Raw genomic sequence first — 6,170 nt, forward strand, 5'->3', positions numbered from 1 at the left:
TCCTTCTCAAGTGGTTTTATCAATACAGAACAAGGTTCTCTCACGAAAAGGAGTTGAGCTTAAGAGAAGGCTAAAGGTTAAAACCAACTGATGCATACAAGAGCAGCGCCCTGTCTACCCAAAGAACATTCCAAATCGAAGTTGGTCCTATCTCTACCCTTCATCAGAAACTTCATCTCAAACCCATTCTTTCATTCTTTAGACTCGGTCGTAGGAGGAGCTCAATTCTTATCATTCTAGCGGATTGGGAAATCTTTATTATCAGTAAGGTTCTTTTTTTTTTTTTTTTCTAAGGACTCTAGACATCCTAAACATTTTACTTTCTTTTCTTTGTCTAATATTTTTATTTTATGCCCAGAACCAGTAACTCATTATTTTTCTCAACCCAAATCCTTTACTAGACTTGTAAACCTTGAAAACACATCCCCCTCCTAAAGACTTTCTACCCTTTACTTTCTTTTTACTTTTCACTTTTCTGCACAAATCCATACCCAATGCCCAAGATCGAGTTCTCACCTAGTCTTACTAGTCCGGATAACGCGAACTAGAACTACACAGGATCCTACTTTTGTCGGTTAAAACCTAACGCTTTCTAACAAGCTCAACTCGGAAAAAGGCCTGACACTCAAGAATACAATTGGCTTGAAAGAAGGGTTGGTTAAGGGTGCGGGGAACTGTTCCAAAGATGGGAATAAGCTACTTGGATTAACAAGGGTGGTAAAAAGGAGAAAGATAATCCAAGTATGTATGTGGTATCCATGAGTTCAATTTCAATGCATAACATGATAATTGTAAGTCAAGATTAGGTTCAGGTAGATAGGGAATAACATCAATTCAAAACATGCTTCAATCTTATGTTTTCAAATTCAATCAACATGCATCAAAGAACTAATAACAAGGGCCTTGATCCTATCCTATTGAATCCAGCATGCTACCAAGGTTACAATCGTCATCAACCCCTATGGTAAATGCAACAACCCTATATGAATGACACTAGACTCAATCCTAATATGTAAGTGCAAGCTACATGAACACTCTGTTTTTGTAGAAATTTTCAAGTTTTTTCAATTTTTTTGGTTTTTCTATGCAAATAAATGAATGCAGACTCAAACATGATATGATACAAAAATATGAAATAAGAATCACAGAACACAAGATCAGATACATAATCTCAAACCCTCCCCCAAACTTAAATTACACAGTCTCCTGTGTAAGAAAAATTTGCAGAAGGATTTGAGAATCACAACAGAAACAATGCAGGAATGAAATGGTATATAAAAAGGAAGGTAGGAGTACCTCAGTAGTAGAAGAAGGAGTCGGAGCTCGCCCAAGGAGGAGCGTTATATTGACTCTGTCCTTCACCTTGTTCCGGATCCGCAGGTGTGACCTCAGCTGGTTGGTCTACTTGTTGCTCAACTGCTTGCGTGTTTTGATACATGTTTGGCTGCTCATCACACTGCATGTCATCGACTCTAGACTCCCCATGGTCTGATACCAACACAACAACCTCGGTAGGCTGATAATCAACTTGATGTTTAACTCGCTGCTCAACCTCATTCTCAACCTCATGCTCATCTCGAGCTGCAGAACAACGCACGGATCGCCGACTAGAGGAGGCTCTGGAACCTCGCAAACCACGTCTCTGTCTCTCCCTAGACACGTGTGACGAGTGGCGTGAAGGAGTGGGTGAATTTTGACGCTCCTGTGGCACATATGAAGATTGATGTGTTGGAGAGGGAAGCGGAGATAGTGTTCGCTCGAGTGTCGTGGAGGCGCGTCCCGGCATGGGTCTGGTATTCTCGGGGATAGACCTAGGGACGGCGGTAGTGGAAGTCGAGCAGCAAAACTTATGCATGAAGTTCGTCATAGTCTTGGTGAAGCTGCTGAACGCCTTGTCTCTGGCCTTCCCCCAACACTGAAGCTTGTTGAGGCGTTCATGAGTTGCTCTGACTCCCTTAGCCATTCTTGGTTCTGTGTACTCCTCGAAGTAGAACTGCTCTGGGCGGTACTCCTCTGTATCCTCCTCCATCGGGTCTGACCTTGCTTCTGTATTTCTGCTCGCTGCACCTCATCCCCAGATTCGTAGAGAGTGTTCGTGGGAGGTATGAACTCGACATGTTCACCCCTCAAGATAGTAGTCAACTTGACGTAAGGCAGGAGTAATCTCGAGGTACCAACCTGCAGATGCACAAACGTGTAAATCAACCGTCCCTGCCTCAAACCCCGCTGTAGAGTGCGCAACTGTTGCAGGTTGTTCACGTCGATCCAGCGTGGTGGGTGTGGCTCGGAAGATAATGGAACACCAGCTGCTTCAAAAAACCAAGTCGCCAAGCCGCCCATACACATCACTCCGGGAGAGTGGTTGCTGTTGAGTCGCGAGACCCAAGTCTTGTATGACATCATGTAATTGACGGAAGTATTGGACGTGTCGCCTTGCGGCTTGGTGCCATCCATCGCCGTGAATGAGAGTCCCTTGAGCGCTAGATCAATCATCTCAAGCTCGCCATTCGTGATGTATCCCTTAATCTCTTTGGCATAGAATGCATTGGCCACCGCCTTCTGGAAGTAACGCAACACTGGGCTTCTCAGGTTCAGCGCCTTTGTTTTTGATGAAGTGAATGTAGGCGTGCTTCCAATTGTCACCCAGAGTGCTGATATTTCATGCCTATCGCACTGCGGCGTAGTCCCCGTTCCACTGGGAAATCCAAAGATCTCTTTGATGGTTTTGAAAGTAAGTGTGTAGAATTGACCATGAACGCGGAATGTAAGATAGCCCAGGCCTCCATCAGACATCATGCCTGGCTCATCCGCATACAAGTGCATCTCCAGAGTAGAAAGGAACTGGATTGTCTCCTCTCTGTATCCACTCTTGTGGGTGTTCATAATTCTCTCCAGATGGCACCGCCGAAATAGATACTGAACATCCTCCCCAATCCCTAGTAGCTCCATCGTCTCAGGATGCGGATATCTTGTTCCACTGAATTCACACTGTTGGAACAGCTCATAGTACTCCTTGGGAGTCAACTTCGTCTCGATAGATTTCCGTCTTACAGATTTCCTAGGAGCTTGTTCTGAGCGCAACTCAGGTTCCTCCTTTTCGTAATCATTGTCTTCCTCTCTTGAGTTAAGCTTGTGCCGGTCTCTTGCCACGACTCTTGCTCTTAGCGAGCGGATTGGCAGGTCTGCTTGACCCCGCTGCTTGGCCTGAACCCCTAACAACTGTGCCGACCATGTTTTCCATTGCTAAGAAACGCTTCTTCATAGACTTAGGCGATGAGCGTTCTCCTGCCTTACAACCATAGGCATCTCTCATTTCCTCTATTAGCTCAGCACTCTTTTTGCTCCGCGAGATATCATGAACTCAAAGCTAAGCGTCAATATGTCAGTGCACAAGTGACAAAAGCAATTATGAAGATTTAAACTTGAAAGTGCAAAGGGAGGATAAACCAAACGAGCGTGTGGCTCGAGAGGAATTGTGAGAATGGCTCGATTGAGATGGTTTGAGATGGTGGCTCGATTCATGGCCGGGTCATGACTCGATTGAGAGTTCGTCCGTGGCTCGATTGATGCTATTCGGATTGGTGTGCAGCGGACGTGTTGAGTGGTCACGAGAATGGCTCGATTGATACTTTGCGGGTGTGAGTTGAGGTAGCGGATGGAGTGGCGACTCTAGTTCGGCAGCACGGCGGGGGTGACAAGATGGCTCGAACAAGATCGAGTGCTAGGCGGATATGGTGGTCTCGACGGACACGTACGGATATGGCTCGATTGAGTGTGTCAGACCGGCGAGACAGCGACGTTGGCTCGAACGACGAACAAAGATGTTGCTCGAACGGATGGCGCGAGAGAGACGACAAGCGAACAACCTCAACGGAGTGGACGTACGACGACTGTGGTTGCAGTGACGAGAGTTGATGAGGCTGCTTGAATAATGGTGAAAGAGTGAAGTGAGAAAAAGTGAAGTGAGAGATAGACAAGAGAGGTTAAATAAATAGAGTTATGGTGAAGAGGTCGTGCAAGTGGGGGTGAAAGGGAGGGTGGTGGGATGATATGAGAGGATGAGACATAAATGTTGTTTGTCTAGTGGGGGGGGGGGACAAAGGGTGAAAGAAGGTGAAGTGATGGGCACATGGGTGAGAGGAGAAGATTGGTAAAACCAATAATTAAGATTCCCTCTCTATATTGTCTTTTGTTCCCGCATTAAACCAATAGTCTCTCTTTGAATCTGCTTCTCCCTTATATAATTTTTTATCCTCAATCTCTTCTGTAAAACTCATTATTCTTGACTTCACTCTAAACTCACTCTTTTAACCGCAATTTTTTTATTGTTGCTTAGACTCCCTTCTGTAGATTCCTGAACACTAGAAAACCAAAAACAAAAATTAAAAACACAAGAATCCTAAAAAAAATATTTACAGTGATACCTTTGGGACTTCCTCCCAAGTGAGCTTGTTTAAAGTCCCTAGCTTGACTTTTCAACTTTTTATGCTTTTTTGGGTTCATAGAGGAGCACAGAAGACCCCTCTGTTCGGACTTGATCAGCTAAATATTTCTTGACTCTCTGACCATTTACAGTGAATTCGCTACCATCCTTGTTCAGAAGAGTGATGGCTCCGAATGGCAGAACTTCCTTGACGTCGAAAGGTCCAGACCACCTAGACTTAAGCTTTTCAGGAAATAACTTAAGTTTGGAGTTGAAAAGCAAAACCTGATCCCCAGCCTTGAGCTCCTTGACAACAATTTTCTTATCATGAAAATTCTTTGTTCGTTCCTTGTAAATCTTTGAACTCTCATAGGCATCAAGTCTGATTTCTTCCAACTCATGTAGATCAAGGTTCCTCTTGGCATGGGCTGTATCAATATCCAAGTTCAGCAACTTGATAGCCCAAAGCGCCTTGTACTCAACCTCCACAGGGAGATGACATGCTTTACCATACACCAACTGAAATGGTGTTCTGCCTATTGGCGTCTTGAACGCTGTTCTATACGTCCAGAGAGTCTCGTCCAGCTTGACAGACCAATCTTTCTTTGAAACCCCGACAATCCTTGACAGAATACCCTTGATTTGTTTGTTCGAAACTTCAACCTGTGCGCTGGTCTGAGGGTGATACGCAGTAGACACCTTCTGCTTGACACCGTATTTCTTCAGCATGCTTTCAAACACCTTGTTGATGAAGTGAGTTCCACCGTCACTGATCACTGCTCCGGGTATCCCATACCTTGGAAAAATTATACTTTTGAACAGCTTCAGAACAACCTTGTGATCATTGGTAGGACTGGCAATGGCTTCAACCCACTTAGAAACATAATCAACTGCCACCAGAATATAGATATTACCATTTGATGGAGGGTTGAAAGGTCCCATGAAGTCTATGCCCCAAACATCAAATATCTCTACTTCCAGGATCGGATTCTGAGGTCTCTCGTTCCTCCTTGTGATGTTGCCCATCCTCTGACAAGCATCACACTTGGTGATGAAGCTATGAGCGTCCTTGAATAAGGTTGGCCACCAGAGACCCGATTGAAGAACTTTCTGAGCTGTCTTGAACGTGGCAAAGTGACCTCCATAGGTGGAGCCGTGACATGCTCAAGCACTCCCTGTACTTCCCCTTCTGCTATGCATCTTCTGAACAGACCGTCAGAACCTCTCTTGTACAGATAGGGTTCATCCCAGAAGTAGTGGTTGACCTCTTTGAAAAACTTTTTCTTCCTGTAGGGATCCATATCATCAGGAACTTCTCCACAGACCTTGTAATTCACGACATCTGCATACCATGGTGCAGTCTCAGAAGTGATCGACATGCATCTGATTCTGAGGTTCTCAACCCCTGTGTCATGCATCTGCTCACAAATCTGGGCAACCAGAAGTTGTTCCTCAGGCATTGAATCATCTATGGGAACAGCATCTTCAATCCTCATTCTTGACAAGTGATCTGCAACTCTGTTCTCTATGCCTTTCTTGTCAACTATCTCCATGTCAAACTCCTGAAGTAGCAGAATCCATCTCAGCAGTCTCGGCTTGGTATCCTTCTTTGAATAGATGTGTCTCAAAGCAGCATGGTCGGTATACACTATGACCTTCGAACCCACAAGGTAACTCCTGAATTTTTCGAATGCAAACACAACTGCTAGGAGCTCCTTCTCTTTGGTAGCATACCTTCCTTGAGTCT

The sequence above is a fragment of the Camelina sativa genome, chromosome 11 (assembly GCF_030686135.1).
Source record: "Camelina sativa cultivar CO46 ecotype springtype chromosome 11, ASM3068613v1".
NCBI lineage: Eukaryota > Viridiplantae > Streptophyta > Magnoliopsida > Brassicales > Brassicaceae > Camelina > Camelina sativa.